The sequence below is a fragment of the Plectrocnemia conspersa genome, unplaced genomic scaffold, assembly GCF_051122295.1.
Source record: "Plectrocnemia conspersa isolate PC_06_02 unplaced genomic scaffold, ASM5112229v1 ptg000005l, whole genome shotgun sequence".
Classification (NCBI taxonomy): domain Eukaryota; kingdom Metazoa; phylum Arthropoda; class Insecta; order Trichoptera; family Polycentropodidae; genus Plectrocnemia; species Plectrocnemia conspersa.
The window spans coordinates 25230267-25250936 of NW_028277169.1; the positions used below are offsets into that span (position 1 = coordinate 25230267).

General features: G+C 34.4%; 1 protein-coding gene and 2 long non-coding RNA genes across 4 annotated transcripts in view; 2 read left to right on the plus strand and 1 right to left on the minus strand.

Annotated features, from left to right (window-relative positions):
• The window catches only part of yki (Transcriptional coactivator yki), an 81746-nt gene that overhangs the window by 13679 nt on the left and 47397 nt on the right, over positions 1-20670 (plus strand). The window lies entirely within an intron of this gene.
• On the plus strand, positions 1957-10355 carry LOC148235291 (uncharacterized). Its single transcript, XR_015809741.1, has 2 exons — positions 1957-6682; positions 6746-10355. It is a non-coding gene; the product is annotated as an uncharacterized LOC148235291 (long non-coding RNA).
• LOC148235292 (uncharacterized) lies at positions 7748-13470 on the minus strand. Its single transcript, XR_015809742.1, has 2 exons — positions 12884-13470; positions 7748-10518 (listed from the first exon to the last, which is right to left on the minus strand). It is a non-coding gene; the product is annotated as an uncharacterized LOC148235292 (long non-coding RNA).

The following is a 20670-nucleotide window of genomic DNA, read 5'->3' on the forward strand; positions in this document are numbered from 1 at the left end:
AACTAATGTTATTATTAACAACGCATTATAAGCACGAAAAAGTCATAAATAAAATATGGTGAACTATTACTAATAAAAATCAGGGTACTTGTTAATTAGCACGGCGCCACGTTAAAAAAACACCAATCGTTACTCCCCACTGCATTTCTCGTGCTGTTCAAACCCAAATCTAACCTCAACAAATTAACCAGTATACCGTTATTATATTCGTTTAGGTTAGGTTTGGGTTTGAACAGCAAATGGGCGTTTCGCAACTTAACAATTATTAAAAATAACATGATAGAATTTAATTTAACATTTATTTTCATGTACTTAAAGGAATATTTCTGACGGTCTTAAAATACATTTTTTTTATATGTTTTATAAAATATATGCTGTGGTTTTAAGAATGTATTTAAGCACGGTAACGGCTCATACACAACCATAAGTCAATTACCTCCACAAGCGTAATCTTGTGCAAAACACAATACTTTCGTGACGTGTGAGTGGTCAATTTACTATCGCTCCGGACGTAAATTTTGTTTCACGCGATAGGTTCTTAAATAAAATAGAGTATATATATATATATAAACACTTCTCTAAATTTTGTATAAATTTATTGAAATACAGATTCTTTAAATTTAATGCATTATCAATACTAATCGAATGTAAATATCGTTTTAATTAAACCTATATCCATATTTTATACATTATAGATTCCTTTAGAAATAGCCTGATTTGTTATCTTGTTTCAAAACGGCGGCTATAAAATAATTGTAATTTCTATATATTTTATATGTGGAGTTATAGAGTACGCTCTGGATAAAGATGCCGGTTTGTTATTGTGTGCGTGTATATGTATATGAGAGGGAGAAGCGATGTAGCGTGTACTTCGTTGTCTCGCTTTCTCTTTTAAGGACAGTCGCTGATTCGTCAATGCTGGTATTCGTCATTAAAGTGCAGTGTGGCACAGAAGTTCGATCTTCTCTAGTGATTTATTTTAAATAATTTTGTGTTGATATTGGTTTAACCCAGGTATGCCCACTGTCCCATGGGTAGGTCACTAAACTCGTGCCACTGTTTTTTTATTTATAAATGAAATTTTAAGAGAACAAAATTTCTTGGGCATATCTGGGTTTATTGATATCAAGGCTTCAAATATTCGTTCTCTTACCCGTGGATTAAAATATTTTAATTATTTTTCCATTAATCCGTACGTTGTTGGTTTTTTACACTATTCTATGTAAGGCTTAAAAAAGTTATTATTCTTATCGTTGCGCCAATGATAATTTTTTAATTTATTCAATGGACTCTAATTATTTAATAGAGTCGTCGAGCCATTAAACAATCTGCGAATAATTTCTTTCCCCATTTTATGTCTTTTTGCTTTTGAAGAATAGCTCAAGACTTCATTATTATTTTGACTAGTGAAAGATTTTGAATTTTGCAAATATTTAATTAATGACATCAATGTCTGGTTTCTTCGATTATATAATATATTTTTAATTGTCCGTTGAAATTTTCAACTTAGCTCAGATGCATGTATGTTAAATAAACATATATTTTCTTTTAAAATAAAAAAAATAAATATTCTGAGCGAAATTGTTTTGAGCCACACAGTTCACGCTCACAATAACAAACCGGAATCCTTATCCCGAGCGTACTCTACCACACTCAAGATATATAATAAATAAATCAAACACATATACATTTAAAAATATGGGTAGAGCAATGCAAGGATAATAATAAATAAAACATATAGATAAAACCATAACAATCAGTTTTTAAATGAATTTTCGTTCATTTGTTCGTGATAATTGCCATTTTTTTAGATTCGAAAACACAGCGAATCTGGGACAAATTTTTTATCGGTTTTCGGAGAATTTTTATGTTTTAATCATAGTGCAAGGGGCGATAAGATAATGATCATGGCAACTGTACCTCAAAATAAAAATGTCTTGTGTGCTAACACGTATCGGTACAATCCCCGCGGCGACCGACCAATCACAGGACAAAAATATCGTGCACTAACTCTTTGAAATTAATAGATCTCTCGATTCTTACCTCCTCAAATTGCACTGAATACATATACAAAGGGACGCATTTTCTCGCTTATTAATCGCAATCGCGAATTCACTTAATTATTTATTGAATCATCGACCTAGTTTCAACTGTCGCAAAGTAGACAACTATGATCGAATATAAGTTTCACAATGTATGAGTGTATCCTGTGTGGCATGGTCACTGTAAATGTTCAACTTGGCCTCTATTGTCTTTGTAAACGGATACTTTTAAATCTTGCTCTATCATAAATAGTTCTAATAATTCTAGTTTTAGTTGAATCATTTCTTTAGATAATTATTTTGTTACGAGTTCGATAAATACTTATTTATAGCAATCAATATGAGCTGCTAGGATTGTGTGTGTTGATATGGTTAGGAAGAATATAAATATATAAATTTGATCTTGCGTGCCCCGCACGCGGCTGACAACGCAATAGATAAAACTTAATAATAGTGCTATAAAAACATTATCATAATAATATTCTGTAGTGTAATCTTTATAATAAATCACTACGGGTTAACGATATTACATTACAGTGTCAAACGAGTGTAATTAAACTTAAAAATACAAATAAATATATAATTTGAATAGCAATTTAACTGATAAATGTAGCGATGCGTCATTATAATATATTTTTTTTTAGTTTTATTTTATATTAATTTTATCTTGGCTATGGCTTCAGTGAGTACCGTTTATCAAAGCCAATTATTAGTACGAGCGCTTTTTATATATACACATTTAAATGTGCATTGTAAATTAATGCGTGTTTTTTTTTCATTTAAATTGCGTTGGAACAATCTGTGGGTAGATTTGTGGGAAGCGAGTTGCGTTAATTATTATAAACTCGGCTCGTAGGTGACGATGTCCTATGTCGCATTATTGAATGGAAGGATTTTAAGATTTCCTTTTGCGTTTCATCGTAGGCCATTCATGTCCCACTGCCAACAACGCATATTTGTGAATATTCTATATTTGTACGTATGCATGTATAAGGCGCGAACGAACGACCGAAGACGCTGGTCCATCCCATTGCTCGGATGCAAATTCAATCAATCCCATTAGAGCTGTTATCTCGGCGCCGTTTCCAATGATTTTCTCGCGTGAATGAGCCAGTCATATTCTCTCAATGAATCGACCGACTGCCGCTGCCGTCCGTCCATTCAATGAAAATGTTTGCTTTAGCACTGGTTATTGAGCACACATGTTGACACGTCCCCAGTATTGTTTTCTTATCCTTATCATCGCGTGTACACAAAACATACTTGATCGAATCCTTATCCACTATCGTAGCATTCAATGAACGTTTATCGGAGCACTCTGTACTACTAAACAAACAGCGGGCAGGACGCGTGCAAAACGTCTGAAATATCAGTTTTTTTCGTAGACGAATCTGCGCACTTTGGTATTTTCGAAATCATTTGTACAGTTTATTTGACACTGATTACCCTCTTGTTTGTCAGCCCATCTATCTTATTATCTGACGTTTACATTATTTTGGCATCATCTTCATCCCTCTCTAGTTATCGGCGCTGGACAGGCATAATTGATTATATATTAACAGTCTTATTTTTGAGTGCGTTCACAGTTTTGCGCTCGGTTGTGCAACGAGAGTGAGATTTTTATTTTTGAGACAGGAAATCCTGCGTCCCATTTTCTTCACATGCCTCCGATTCCGTCTGGAGCGCGCCAATATGTCCTTGCTCCAATTATTTTTTCCTTTCTTTTATACTTCGTCTCAGTTTTGCTTTCAACGGGACTTTTGCTTCGATTCACAAAAAAGGATAATGCGTTTTTTTGTCTGTTCATATTTTTGGCGATCGTATAGTTTTAACGACGCGGAGACAACTACCGTTTTGATCTAGTCTTCTATAATAAATCAGTTTTTGCGACAACTGCGGCCTTGGCTACTGCCGTTTTATCAAGAACAGTAAACGCCTTCCTCCGACCAGCCTCTCTCTCTCTCTATACACATCTAACGAACGGCCAGATTGGTTCGGAAATAGAAGCTCAATAAACACGCGGGACTGAGTCATCCTGAACTTATTTTTAATTCTCCGAATTATAAGTTGTACACATGCTACGGAGCGACGATTGAGATTTGGACTCGGCGGCTATACACGCTTTTTGCGCGCTCGTTAAATTCGCCTTAAAAATCGTGTGTAACGAATACGAATGCACCGGGCGGCGCAACCGTTATTTCTAAAGCAGGAAGCTGCGCGTCCTTGCTAGCACGCGCCGCCACTGGTGGGCGCGCGTAATTACCGGATACGGGCCTGTTTTTGTGGCCGTCCGATTGCAAAACGCTCCGCGCTCGCGCTGCCGGGCCCACACTTTTTTGTCATGTCATTCGTAAAAAAGAACGTATCGTCGCTGGCCGCTTTCAATTGGACATGTCCGGATGGCCACGTCCGGACCGGTCCTATTTCGGATCGAAGTCATTGTGTTCCGCTTTTGATAGTACGCAATAGTTCACTGTTCTGTAAAAACACGCCAGCCTGCTCGTCAAATCCAAATTGATTTATTTAGTGATCTCTGAATTTGTGACAATTTACTCGGCTCGCAAATCAGTGTGTGTTAGCCAATCATGCTAAAAAATAGTTTTTTATGTAGTGTAATGCGATAATCAATGACAACTGGAATCACACAAGAAGCGTCCTAGGGCGATATTACATTTGTTGTACACGTATGATTTGCCATAAATTGCAACATTCGCAGATGGGCAGTGGGAAATAAATAGCGAATACTACCGAAAAACTTCAGCAATCAACAATTGGAGCAAAAAATGTAGAATAAAGTAGTTACATATCAACTTCACTAATAAAAATACAACACATTTGGAAATTGGCATGACCCTCGTTACATACGAGGCTCCAATAGCACGTCAACATCGAGCAACAAACTCCTCAATGTTGACAACTTGAAAAGACGGCGGAAGAGGACTAAGCCCTTTGAATTGATTCAGTTATCATTAGTGGAACTCATTTAGTATTAGTGATTGTGTAGTAGAACAGAACACTTTTGTATGCCAATATGTGAACATAGTGCTTTAAAAATATAGAATTAAAATCGTAAAGATCAGTTTTAATGTTAAAAAATAGGGTAGAATTAACCATTATTGTCTTGCATTAATAACTAGTTCTGGTTGTTTCTGAAGCAACGCATTAATTGCACGTTCCAGTTGCATAGGTAGATCTCAGTCGTAATTGTTTGGCCTTTGTCGAGAAACTCGTAGTCCATTGCTTTGAACTTGAACGAAACTCGCACAAACTTTTTACTTTTAATATTGTAGTCGTTTATCTATGACAAAAAAGTGCTTTTTGGCATATACGCGACATTAAGGACTTGAGAATAAAAATATAATTTGTTGACGCAGTGTTTGTTGGATACAATGGACTCTTCATTTCTCTTGCGAGTCGATTCGGTCACTGTTAAATTTAGTATATGCATGTTTGACAATAAAATAGCAATATGAATACAAACATGTCGCTTAGAACAAAGCTGTTTATTAACAATTAAATAAGAATAATTTAAAACAAGGGTTAACAATGCGATATTATAACAGTATCGATTTAAATCGAACTGACGCAATATTTTTCTACTTTAATACCAAAAAAAGTAACAAAAAATTTATGGATCTATTGCTTATATTGTCTTATATTCCAAATTTAAAAAACACTAATTATAGGATATCTTTTTTTATTAATTAAACATTTGATTATGAAAAACGATATCAATTAAATGGCCGCTTCTGGACATTTTACAGCAGCCGATAATTTTTTCGTACATTTCGGGCGGTATCTCGGCTATAATTTGGCGGATGTTGGTTTTTAGGTGCTCAAACGTTTCGGGTTTGTCGGCGTAGACACGACTCTTAAGCGTAACCCCACAAAAAAATTCAACGGCGTTAAATCGCATAATTTTGGTAACATCCAAAACGTGAAATAAAGCGATCTGAGAAAATCATCCAACGTTGTACCCAATGTGTAGCAAGTTGCGCCGTCTTATTGAAACCACATCAATATATTCGATTTCGTGCCAACAATAATCGGTTATGCGCATTGACTGTTACAGTCCGTCCATCATCGTTTTCAAAAAAGTAAGGCCCAATGACGCTGCCTGACTACAATGCGTATCAAATAGTTACTTTTTGGGCATGTAATATTCTCTCGTGAATTGCATGATGATTTTCCTCGCCACATATACGAAAATTTTGCATATTGATTGACAGAGAGGTGAATTTGTGTCACTAAAGAAAAAGCTTTTTTTTTTAAATCAGCATTAACTGCTGCTCTAACGCCCAATCTGCGCAAATCTTTGCTGTCTCTAGGCTTCAGTTATTGTTTTATATAAATTTTATATTGGTGTAGGTCAGGGGACGTCAAACTCTTGGAACAAAAGAGCCAAATATGAGTAGCACAACGATTTAGAATTTTCTCTAGAGCCATAAATACATTTTTACACATACGATTGATTTAAATGAAGATAATTTCTTGAATTTACATGCATTCCTTAAAATTATTGTAAACAACGATCTTGTGTTTCTTTGTACAGTTTCTGTATGTTTGGTATGTATGTAACTTGTAGTTTTTAATTTAAGGTACGACTTCAAATTCTCACTGGTTATTTGGGTTCTTAAAATGTTCTTTATATATTTCATGTTTAAAAATGATTGTTCAACTAGTCATATGAGTTTGAAATGCAGTTCCAAGTATTAAAATCCAAAGTATCTACTACCCTTTTTAGATTTTTAATTGATTTGTGAAATTAAATTGCATTTCTCTCTCTTCAAATCTTTAATTTTAATGGCAAGACCTACAAATTTAGGGCTCCATAAGTCTTTACTCGGTAAATTCATTAATTGTATGTGCAAAGCACAAGCAAATGTGCTCGTGTCAATATAAAATCGATAAAAAATGAATTTGTATTTAATACAAATTCTAGTGTTAGGGTTAGGTTTAAAAGATTCCCTTATATTTAATATTTCTGTCCTAAAATAATCACAGCTAATGAAGGCATTGCGGCGATATTTCTACAATTTTTTGACATACTTTTTGCCCGATCGGTTGAAATCGACAGGATTTTATTTATTGCAAGATGAATTTTTTACATGCATTTAGTAACAGCTTTTGCTATGACCTCTTTGCGTGTATGTCCCTTAATTGACAATAATTCTAACATATATTTTTTAGGACTCCCAGATATTATATAGCGGATACAAATTAAAAACTTGAGCTTTGTTCTCTATGTTTAGCAATTTATAAAGAAGGATACAATGTTATATATTGTTATATTTAAAGACATTTTACAAGTTCTAATTTTCAGTGTTAAATATCGAACAGATAATAGCAGTTTTTTAGGAACTTTTGCATTGTTTTTTTAAACCAGAAAAAGCAATTCCGGGTCTTCGGCCACACTTTTACTTATTCTCGGCTGAACGGGCGCTACGATGATGCACAGGCCTTACCATATATCCAACGCTTCCAGTCTCTTCAATTTTTTTTGGCTACGTTACGAATTATTCGCTCAGTAGAACGATGAAATTGATGATAATCTTTCTGTAAATTTCGATACACAGTTCGTACAGAATTGTTATTTCTGTAGAACAGTTGTACAATTTTAACGCTTGGTTAAGCGATCCATTTCGTGAATGTTTTGTTGTAAATTGACACTGAACATGCGTGATTATTGACAGATGTCTCGAATTGGATCACCTGTAGTATGTTTTATGTTATTTGTTGCTCTATATTATGGATAAGTTTGACATTTATGGCATATTTATCCATAATATAGAACCCATTTATACAGTTAACGCGGTATCTAGATGTATATTTCGGCATAATTTGCTTTGACCATTTCTTTAAATGTCCAAATAATGAGTCATGTTTAGTCGGAGCTTTGATTCCACTAGCCATTTAATTACTCAATAATTGCCTCATATCAATGTTTGGTATAAATTGCCGGGTCTCGATAAGGCTCACCAATGTTGTTATGGTTTGAGTTCTTAATTCCATATCACAAATTTATTAATAATTGTTATTTATACGAGCTAGTTGGGACTCGGGTGACGATCGATATTATCAGTGTCATGACGGACTCCTATAGAATCCTATATAATAATGCAAATAATAACGAAGTAGACTGTTGTCTTAGTTGGAAAAACATATTAATGCCATTTAGGTATTTGCTCAATACGATCATTTTTATATATTTTTGGTTCGACGGAGGTCGTCGAACGAACAAAACGCTACCGTCTTGCAGTGCATGCATAAGTTGCATGGCGCGAAAGGCTTTCGATTTTGTTTCTTTTTTTCGATACTAGGAAACGTTTTACAAACGCGTCGTAACGTGCCAGATCACGTTTTAAGTTTTTCGACAAAGCGCCACGCTCAAAGCACGCGATGTCGCGTTTTATTTAATCCATTGCGTCACACTTCGAGCAATTGTCGGAAGCGTTTTTTGAGAATTTCCCAAAAAATAGCAATACACACATACGCTCACGCACCTACTTGGATTCCAACAGTTCGCCGCTATTTCAAGTTTTCGGCGACAAGTTGCCAAGATGCGACCGCGGGCGAAAGCGAAAAGAGTCGGAAAAATGAAAAACTCTCGTGCCGCTTTGGCACGAGCGGTCTCCGCGTGAATGACTAACGGGAAGTCCGACAAGAGATGCATAATCGTTCGCGTACTTGAAACGAATTCGCACTTGTGCCAAGACGCCAGTGTGACGATTCGGTTCTCTCGCGTCTCTTCTCTCGGTACGCACGCTATGACTAATCCGAGTGGACAGTAATAATGACAGTCGGCGATAAGCGCCAATTTTCGCGACGTGCATAATACCGTCGTTCTTTTACATAATACCTGCATCGGGCGCGAGCGCACTATCGCGTAGGCGCGTTTCGAGCAGGGTTTGTCGCTCGATTCGGGTACGTTGCTCGTTCGCGTGTCGCCCGCGCCAGTCTCTCGAGATTTCTCTCGTTAGTAGACGCAGCCGCTGCAACGCCGGGTCCCGTCAGCTCGCATGTCAATTGGACATCTCGTGTGACCACCGGCCGCGGCCTGTCATGCCATATGACTTATATATAATCGCAACAGCCATGACTGATCACCACCGCCGGTCCAAAAGCGACGACTTCGCGAAAATGGGTCAAAGCGGCCACCAGCCTTGCGAAGGTCATCATACTCGGAGCGCACTTTTAGTCGTACAAAACCCATATTTCTATAAAGTAAATATAATGCTGTTACATGATATGTTATGACTATGTCAGACACATCAACAATATTTTAAATTATATAACATAATTTGTACTACATTTTTAACGTTTTTTGTGCCATAATGTTGATTCTACGACCGCAATTTTTAGATCAAAAAACAGATCATAAACATTTGGAAATCAGGGTTGATCTTCTTCACATCCCTAAAAGGCCTCAATGTCGTAATTTTCTTGATGTTTCTAAAACTCGCTATGCTTCTTCATAGATGATTCTATAAACCCATCGCGGCTCATCTATTTTTTATTAGCGTAAATAATTGCTTCTTGCGAGAGAAAAAAAGTTTTGCGCGGCACTAGTGTCGTGACCGCATCGAGGGACAAAAGTCTCGCGCGGCATTGAAAATGTTAAACGATACAATTTGAATAGTGTTGATAACATATTTTTTTTAAATCGCTTATTTTTATCAGCATTTGTGTTATCTTCTACCTTTATCTATCATAATATTTTTTGCATATAATTATGGCGTATAAAAAACGAAATTCCTATTATATACTAGTTAAAAAAAGACAGATAAAACATATTGGTCCATCAGTGGTGGATTTCGTGAATAAAGATATCTTTTTCATTTCCCATATTTATTATGTTTGGCATATAGATCTCCAAATAGTGACTCAAATTCATTCTTGGAATTCATAAATAATATTTTAGAATGGAGCTCTGTTAAAATTATGGATACCATTTTAATTTGAGATTGGAATTTTAATTGGAACAAATGTGAGGATTCTTATACTTCAAATATAGAAAAATAGGCAAACATATCTGGATTACGATAATGTGTACAAAGGACAACTAATAACTCTTTTTACCAATAGTAAAAGAGTACAAAGTAATATAAATATGTACAATAATTTTATTGTACATGTTTATATTACGGTAAAAAAATATGAGATAATTAAAAAAGTAGATTTTAACAAATTAAGAATAGTATTACAAAAATGTGACTGGATTGAAGATAACAGAGTATTGATTCTACCCAAAGCTGTGGTTTAATGATGATGTTAAAAATGCTTTATCATACAAAATATTTTAAATAATAAAAACGTTTTAAATGAAAAATGGAAAACGTACCATATAATGTATAAATATGGTAGTCGAAGCATTAAGAATAGCTTTAAAAAATGGTATGAAAAGTTGATAGATGAAATAAAAAAATGACTGATTTAAATATGTATAAAGATCATATGATAGCAGAACAAATGCATACTAGTCCAGTCAAATAAGGCGAAATAAAGGCTGAACCTCGGAATGAAAGATAACAAGCTGAAATTTTGCACAGACCTTCGTTTTGATGTTCTAAGAACAGGGTAAAAAGTCTCATAAAATATCGTGTCTGCTAATCAAGATATCAAAGGTCAAAGGTCACAAAATTTGTGTTTTTGCAAATATCTCGCGTTTTATGCGTCGCACGTCATTAGATGCTTAACAAAACTTGTAAAGCATAAAATTTTCTACAAGTTTGGTTATAATATTTGTTTTGTATCATTAACCGTTTTTGAGATACATCGCGAAGAGTGGGAGGCGTACATCCGTTTATAGAATCCAGCGAGTATTTCTACCTGCTTAACTTGGTATAAGCTTTGAAAAAGTAAACAATCGTGAAAAAAGTGGTCTCGGCAAGTCGTTTGAACAATAATTTTATTACTTTCTTCGTTGTATTATTAGGAATTAAGAATGAAATATTGCTCTACAAGAAATTTGTGCGAAAAAATTGAAAGAGTTGAGAGATGTCCTTACGGAGTATGTACCAGATGATATGAAGATCATTTCCAAATTAAGAGAAAAATATTTAACTGATATTATAATTACAACGAAGATTGGATCATTCCGCGATGCTCAAGCTTAAATTTTATCCATAGCTTGGTATGAAAATAAAAAAGGCACTTCGGAAGAAGAACACTTGCGCGTAGTGGAAGCTGCTGCGGCGATTATTAGAGAAGATATTCGATCTTCTGTTGTTGAGACCAAGTCCTATCCGCCCCCGAGTAAAATATTAATGAAGAAATTCCGAAAACTTAATTATATTTTCTGCAAGAAGTTATTATAAACAACAGAAAAGGAAAGACGGGGCATTTTAAAACGAAATACACGGCTATAAGTAATGCTATAATGACTTCCATACGAAAACGGTCCTTTTTTCGCAGTTATTAATAGGCCTATCTGTATTTCTTCATAGAAGAAATATAGATAGGCCAAACATCCAAAAAGACTTTTGGATGTTTTGTCAAGTTTAGGTTTTTTCGCTTCATATAGTGATACTGTAAAATGTTAAATTTCAGCTGTTTATCACCCACAGCCTCGTAATCAACCATCAGAGTCAAGTGCTTTAGTACATTATGCAGCGGATAATGCAGAAAAATATTTATACTTTTGATGGCTATAATACTGTTCATATAATGGGAATGATAAAAATAATAACTCCAAAATCTGAAGTTATATCCGATGACCGCATAAAGAAATTTACAACAAAACCAAGTGCAAAGGAGTTAGCAGCACTATCACATATACCCCTTCTAGTGTATGAAAATCATGTCGTACCCAGATTGAGCAAGAGATTCAAGTTCAAAATTTTAATGATGTAGAAGAACTAACCGAACAAATATTTAATGTAGTTGATTTGTTGTAGATGTACGAAAAGTGGAAAAATATCTCACCGTTGCCAGGGTGGAATGGATTTATTGAACAACTTACAAAAAACAATGAGAACGTTGTAACTTCTCGGATTCTGTTTCTTACTTTTATTCATCATCCTGCGAGTAATATTGACACAATTTACACCACATTACAGTGTGCTATAAGCACTGCCAAGAAACATGTACAAAGAACATGCTTAATAACTTTTGATCAGCCATTGTACATAAAAGCACGTGAAATCGTAGCAGCTTCAGATGCTAACTCAAACTTGTCCAGAGTAGTTGTGAAACTAGGAGGCTTTCATATGTTTATGTCTTTTATTGTATGCATAGGGTAATTAATGAATGGAAGCGGAATCAAGGAAGCTCTCAGTACAATTTATGCTTCGAATTCTGTCGACAAAATGTTGGATGGTCACGCTTTTGCAAGAAGTATCAGAGGCCATACGCTATTACTTTTTGCATTATCGATGATGATTTTTGAAGATATGGAGATTGAAAGTTATAATGCTTTAGATGGGTTCATTCAGCAGATAACAATTTGCGATGTTTCCTATGAAACTGTGGAAGAATGTGCAGGTAACTCTGGCTCCGTAGTTTACATAGCGTTATCCTACAAACGGATGCGCGCTTCCCACTCCCCGCGCTATATCTCGAAAAACATTAACCATACGAAGAAATAAACTATAACAAACTTGTAGAAAATTTTATTTTCTATAAGTTTTGTGAAACATCTAATGACATGCGACGCAAAGGAGGCGAGATATTTGCAAAAAAATGATTTTTATGACCTTTGACCTTTAATATCTTGATTAGCAGACACGATATCTTATGAGACTTTTCACCCTATCTTTAGAACGCCAAAACAAAGGTCTGTGCAAAATTTCAGCTTGTTATCTTTCATTCCGAGGTTAAACCCTTATTTGACTGGACTATACGTACTAAATTGAGAGTATAGAAGAGATTGTGGATTGAATACCATAGTTTAATAAATTAGTACAATACAATAATGAAACATTTAATGTAAAATTCGGAGAATTTAAATCAGTATCTTAAGAGTAAATTCTCAATATAATTTGTAAATTAAAAAAAGGAAGCAGTACTAATAATTTGGATGTAAATATAATTAAATTATATTATTTAGTAAGTAAAGCACTCTCCGAAGGAGAAATACCTGATAATTTAAAGATTGATACTATTATACATATACCTAAAATAAAAAAAATATTAAGTGGTTGAGAAAATGAGACCAATTAACATGTGCCTTCCATAGAAAAGGTGATGGAAGAAATAGTAATCAAAAAATTAGAGGATTTTATTATTTCACAGAACATTCTGTGTGAACAACAATCAGGATTCAGTGATAAATGATTGGTTGTTGGCCAAGGATATGAACAAAATCATTCGAAACAATAGACAGAAGTATAATACAATGTTAAAGAAAATAGAGATTATATGTACAAGTGAAATACTTTTAATATTTTCGCTAATTATTTTAAAAAAATTATGCTTATTCTAAAGAGAAAATAATAATCTCACGGTGTACCACAGAGTCCAAATTAGGACCATTGTTGTTTATAATATATATTATATATATAATTAATAATACATATAAAAAATGTAAAAATGTCATTTAACATGTTATTGCTCTGTTTAAGATTTAACTTCAATCAATAGCTGTTTCATTCTGTACAGACCAGTAATTTTTATTATATGATTATCTTACGAATCGATTATGAGTAATGATTCTAAGGATTATGCTATACCAGTCACTATATTATAACCGCATCAAGTTCAATACATCAATGAGGTACTTGTATAAGTATAATAAAGCAATCTTAATTGCTTTTTATATAAACACGCGGATGTTTGTATAATATTTGAGTCGAGTGTCATTTGCTTTTCCCACGATCGTTACAATATCGACCTTAAAAAAACATTATGTATATATTAACAGTGAAAGAAAATGCACATTTAAAAACAAAAATACCCTCTTAAGTTGAGATGGAATTCTTGGAATGCTTAGATTTTCAATTATACTTACAATTCATAAGGGCATAAGATTCTGTACCGAAATATCGGTGACATGACACAACTTTAAATATAATCATTTTTTATCCAATCCTAAAGATTATTTTAGATTACTTATACAAAGTATACTTAAAATAATTACATAAAAGGTAGTGCGTTAAATCATTTTAAAGTTTAAAATATTTAGGAAATATATAATAAATAATATATGAAATTATGGAAAAAAAAAATTAAAAGTGTCTTTTTCCAGTTTACATCCGAAATTAAGTATGAGTTTAATTTATTTACAATGCTATAGAAGTTTTCATTAGTCGCAGTTTTTTTAATCATTTGTGAGACGTGAGACTTTTTTGAAGTCCAGGGAAACGAGACAAAAACATTATAGAACATCGCTTAACGAGCACCTCCCATAACGAATATAACAAAAAAATGATTCGCTTAATGAGTGACGAGGAGAATACCGGAAATCCTGGATTGTGCCAAAACCGTTCTGTAATAAGGCCTGTGAGTTGTCATCGGTTAACTAACTGTCAAACTATACCTCCTGCTAGACATTAACGTATTTTACATTGATTCATATGGGAAAAATTGTTTCGTATTACAAGTAAAATTCTGGAATAAAGGTTCCACTTGTTGGCGATGGTTTTTCATATACTTAGCACACCTGGCAAAAACTTAGTTCCTCCCACTCTCACATATGTTTAAAACACGAGATGATATTCATTAAAATATCATACAATATTATCTTTCGCAAGTAATTAAAAAAATTATAGACCCTCCAATAACACGGTAAATTGGGAAAGTGTTATTTGGGTGCGTTAGTTGGGGGACTAGAAAAAACTTTTTGTGTTATGTGTACATACGAATCAGATGCGTGTGGTGAGATATCCTCCCTTTGGCTCGCTCACCCAAATTTACCGTGTTATTGGGGGGAGGGAGGGGTATACTGTATATTAAATCAAAATAAGTACATAGTGGTTGTTTATTGAATTATAATTTTTTTTATTCAAAATTATAAAAAACAACTGTATGGTGAACAAAGAACAAGGAATATAGTAGCTAACCAAAGTGTGCACAGAAGAGCGACAATATGATTACCATGGGACTATTATCGAGTTGCTGTACTATAAGGGTTTAACTTTTTGCTATGCTAACATTAAAAATATACCGTTCAATTTCAGTGTAATCTTTTTGTAAAGAATATAAAATCATTAGAATATATTATTCAGTTTTCAACATTAATAGAAATAGTGTTTTTAGAACCCCATTGCGATTGACATGTTGTCGAAAATAATTTATAAGTAAGTTCAACATAAAAAAGTAGAAATAAATAAAGGTTATTTTCAAATGTCATCCGCTAGCGTTACGAAATAATTTTGAGTGTTCTCTTATCTAAGTTTATATGTATTTTAATTTTTTTTTAGCAATATTGTTTGAACAATTTTATAACAAATGTTATGCCTTTATTTTGATTTTTTGATGCCCTTCTGGAGCCTGCTCTTCGGCACCTTTCTTGAGTACAGTGACTAAATTTCTTAAAGCTAACCCTTTATGTACTAGAAATTCGGATTTAAAAAAAAATAAGTGCTAAATTAATTTTAATAAAAAGTCACATAATTAGTCAATTATATAGTAAAAAATAAAATTTAATCCTGAAGGTGAATATAGATGTAGCGTAGAATGAATATAAACATATAAAAAAATCTCAAGTGAATCTTTAAATTTTTATGAAAATTAATTCAGCACTTACAGGGATAATCTGGCATTCAGGTTAGTGACTCAGTAATATTTTATCATTTTTTTTTAATTTTTTAATTTTTTTTACTTTAAAAAAACAACCCATTTATATATATTTTTACCATTAAAAGTATGAAGATGAGGATCATTGATTACTAAATTTTATCTTTAGCGATTAAATTTATTAAATCAAAAAAAATATCTGTTACCACTAAAAATACATCTCGATATTTTTGTTTTAAAATAATCTTAATTGGTGTTATAAACAGTCAATAATTTCATGTTGATAGTTACGTAGAATTTTTCAGTTTTCAGCTATAGCTCAATACTTGCCCAACTCGTTTGAAGTGATTTATTTTTATGTAGAAATTTTTTCTTCGAAAAGTCGCGAGTAAATGTCTGCATTTTCTCGAGAAAATATGCCAGATTCTCTCGATCAAATTCGTGGAAAAGCTCAACAACAATAAATAATAATCGTATTATTATTTGGGATAGCGCCAGGTTAGTCAGCGTGCAAGGGAAGACTAGTGACTAAGTAGGGAACGCCTCTATCTATATTCGTATTTGTGTTGAAAAATATTATAAATAAACAAAGCGAACGAGTTTACGCGGCACAAACATATCGGCGGAGTTCTTTAATTGAGACGAAATTGATTTGGCACACGGGATGAAGATGACTCAGGCTCCGCGATCGAATCTAGTCGTATACGCGAGATCAAAGTGCACCGTCGACCTATTTGCGCGATTGATAAGCCGTGTTGTTTGTTTACGTTGCTGTAATTACGATATTATGTATTTAAAGGTGCCGCGCATCAAAACAAACGCGAACGATCAATGAATCGTTTGCGTATAAGACGCTTTGTTTATTATTATATTATTGCACATTTACGATACAGATTGTGGAATCTGCGCATCGTAAATGAGAGATGACGTTGCAAATGCATAATCGATCTGAACATGACATTGACATATATATTTTACACCTTATCGCGAAAGCTTCTTAATTGGAAATAATCGATAATGTTAGATGTTGACATTTAGAGAACAATGCACAATTATAGCTTATTATAAACTGTACTGTACGGTTCAAAATTCTCAATGTTATCAATTTATTTTTACTTTGACCCGGACTGGGATGCTAGTTAAAATATACTTACTGCCGGCCAATGCGGATGTAAGCGCAAAGTGCATCGGTTAATTTATTACATTATTTTTTTATTTATTTTTTGCCATAAAGATGTATTGTTTTTCATGTCAAAAATCACTTTTAATCATTGTTAATCGCGTGCTGATAATATTGCTTGATATCGATAGCCTGTATCAAATAGTGGTGGGGAGAGATGTGTACGTCAGTGAGAGCTCGGTAGTAGATTTTTTTCGCATATTTTTTATATGCTATGCTTAAACATTTTTATGTTGCACAAAATTACTAAATTGAATTGATCTTTAAGTATTTTTTGAAATTGCGGTGAATTTGCATCGCACAGCAGCAGCAGCAGTAGTAGCATAAACTGGTGTGTGCCGGTGGTGGTCCGTCTACTTTCATGAATAATTGCATTTTGAACGTGCGCTTGCAAACATAAACACACATACATAAACATACAATGCATATGTTTAATTAGCCGGTGCGATTGTGAACATTTCGTTGTTGTTGTCAGTCGTCGTACGAAGATCCAGAGTCGATGCAGTGGAGCAGACGACTCGCTCTGATTGATCCACGGTCGTTGATCGCTCGGATGCGATCGAATCGCATCCCTCTTTGATGGATCTATGATTTTTACCAAGTCTAACGTCCATACGTACATGTGTAACGATATCGCTTGTGTGTACGTTTATGTTCGAAAAGCCATTGACTCATTGAGAGAGGGCAAAACGGGTTAAATGGCATCCTCTGTGGGCTCTTTGTTCAGACGCTGCGGCCGGAGCCGGTCCCTCATGCACCCAATCACTATCAATTATCGATAAAGCATATTTTTTATGGCGTCTGCGCGTAATAAAGTCCTCTCCTATTGATTTACGACCAGATGGAGTTTAATAAATGTCAAGCTGAAATGATGCGCGTTCTTTTTATTAACGATTTCATTTTTGTCTGTTGCAGGTAAGTTACGTGCGCGGGTTCGAGGCTAAAAGATGATTCAGGTATTTTAGCCGCAACCGGTTGTTCGGTGGAGCGGACGAGCGCGGTATTTTTTTCATTTATTTTATATATTTTTTTGGTGTAAGAAGTCGCGGGGTTAAGCCAGGTTCACACGATTCGATCGGAATAAAAGTTACCGAATTTACGCGTGAACCGGGCTTTATGTCGGTCGCGGCGATGGCGTAATTCAGACGTTCGACCGGATAGGGTTAGATTAGTGTCTCGCGTGTTGATAAAAAAATGTCGCGTGCCCGCAAATAATGTACGCATATGGTTAGTAGAATTCAGACTGATTTCCGAATCGGGAACTGGCGACCGACTAGAGGTCGGCGCCAGAGCTCTCGTTACTCATGTTTTTTCTCAGAATAATACTCACGCTTATAGTTCTTTAGTTTATTTCTCAACTTTGAGCGTAATGCCAATATACTGATAATTGAATTAAAAATTAGATTGGTTAGTCAGTCTTTGAAGATCAGTTTGATTAGATAGCGCATGAGATATAACTCAGTGTAATGAAGAAAATTGGGAAAACCCGATTGTATCACAAATCACACATACTTGTCAGTATGATTACATTTAGTTATCGATAGATCTAGCTGCGAAACCAATTTCAATGTAACTAAGAGTAATTGTTTATAATATGAACTGATGTTTGCTGTGCAGACGATTAAGTTTGGCGCTGGTTAATTAATGAGGACTGACTTGCTAAACTAAATTTTATCAGTAATCCATCCATTGTTGCGTATTTACGTACGTCAATTCCGAACCACTTCAGATTGTGTATCGGATAAATTTAAAACACTCGACTTATCGAGTCACACATGCTTACGCCTGAAAATTTGTCAACAAAATCGACGATCGAATCTATTCCCACGATTAGTTGCTGTTATTGTTGTCGTTTTGATCGAGCCTCGTTTGAATATCCCTGGCTCGATTGCGCGGCTTTGTATATTACATAAAAAGAGCATAAGCGAGCACATTACAATGTATGGGGGCCGGGGTCTGTGCCCGTGCGAAGGTCCTTAAATTTGGTCCGCCATCGCCTCGGGGTCTTTTTGTGTGGCCCGTCTGGCCTTGGGGCAGGATTCTTCTGCGGCCTCTTCTCGGAACCCTCAGCCTCCCTCCTCCGCCCTCTCCTCGCCTCCGCCGCGTCAGTTCATCTTCTCCGCATGAGAATCGCTGGCGGGAGATAAAATTCATTGCTTCTCACTAACTATCGCCGTTCCCATGCCTGCGGACGGGGAGAACCTTTTTATTTTACGAATATAAATTGTGAGTCGGAACTTCTGACTTTTTATCTTAACACATATTGGGGACACTGGGGGAGACTTGATCCTCAGGATGTACACGCACTGGACAATTTTCAATGATGCTCTAAATTAAGTAGATGTTGTAAATCCTAAGATTTTTAATAATTTTCTTATTTATTTTTCAGATTAAATTTTATTTTTATACAATAAAATTTAATCTGATTAAGTTATAGGCTTGAAAGCTCTTCTTTTGATAATGATATCTAACCCTTCTTTGGTCGCACAGTCTCTCAAATTAGGGAATTCAATCTCGAGCCACAAGATTTTATGTCGTGCAACTGGTTTCATCGCAATTTGTTCAATTGTTAATGATTAAGAAGACTCTCTGATATATGCACAAGTTATTTAACTAATCTTTCTATGATAGTTTTTATTGTTTCCCATATAGTTTTACAAGTTGTAAACATGATACGATGATTCAAATTCATTGCATCATATTTTTCTACATATTTTTAAAGCAATTATCATGTCTTTTATCAATACTCAATTACTGAAATGCGAATTTAAAAATTGCTAATTTTAGGTTTTTAAAAATTCACCCAGTCAATGTCACGAAAAAATCTCTAAATCTGATTGCATTTTATATGTAACGGGTTTCTTATGTTGGCAGCGCTGTAAATCAGACAGCTGTCAATAATCACGCATGTTCCAAGTATCATATGTTAATTTACCACCGCTCAACGCATTAAAATTCAATTGTTCTACGTACAAAACGTGTATCGGAATTTACAATTTTATTATTTTATTTATAATAATTTTTATCGTCCTATTGAGCGAATAATTTGCAACGCAACGCAAACGTTGTAGATAGGGTAAGGCCTGTACATCATAGTGGCGCCCTTTTGGCAAAGAAATGTTTTAAAACATTTTTTTTTTCATTTAAATTTTGAATTTAGGATAAATTCACGCGGATTTTATTTTTAACTGTAAGAACATGAATTCTGTTTTTGCTCTTAATACTTATTCACGTATATAAGTGCTTGAAAAATCCAGCAAATGTGTTTATTGCAATCCTATGAATAGTAAGATACTTTTCTTTTACTAAAAGATCCGGAATTGTCGATTCATCGGCGTTCGCAGATTTCGGACTTTTCTTATGGACTTGCACCTACACCCGTATTAAATTCAGATAACATAAAAACTGAAGCGCAGAATTTATGCAGATTGGTTGTTAGAGCAGCAGTAAGTTGATGCTGATTTTTTAAAGAATATTTTCTTTTCTGATGAAACACATTTCCACCTCTCTGGGTATGTTAATAAGCAAAATTGACGCATTTGGGGCGAGGAAAATCCTCATGCGATTTACGAGAGATCATTACATGCCAAAACAAGTGACTGGTGCATATTGACCTTACTTTTTTTGAAATAGGTCGGACACATTTACTTATTTTCTAAAATATGGATTGCTTTAGTTTTAGTCTAAAATAATAAAAAGTTTTTTACGTGCTGATGTTAAACCTCATTTTAGTGAATGATCTATATATGTAGCTCATACAGTCAATTCTTAGGC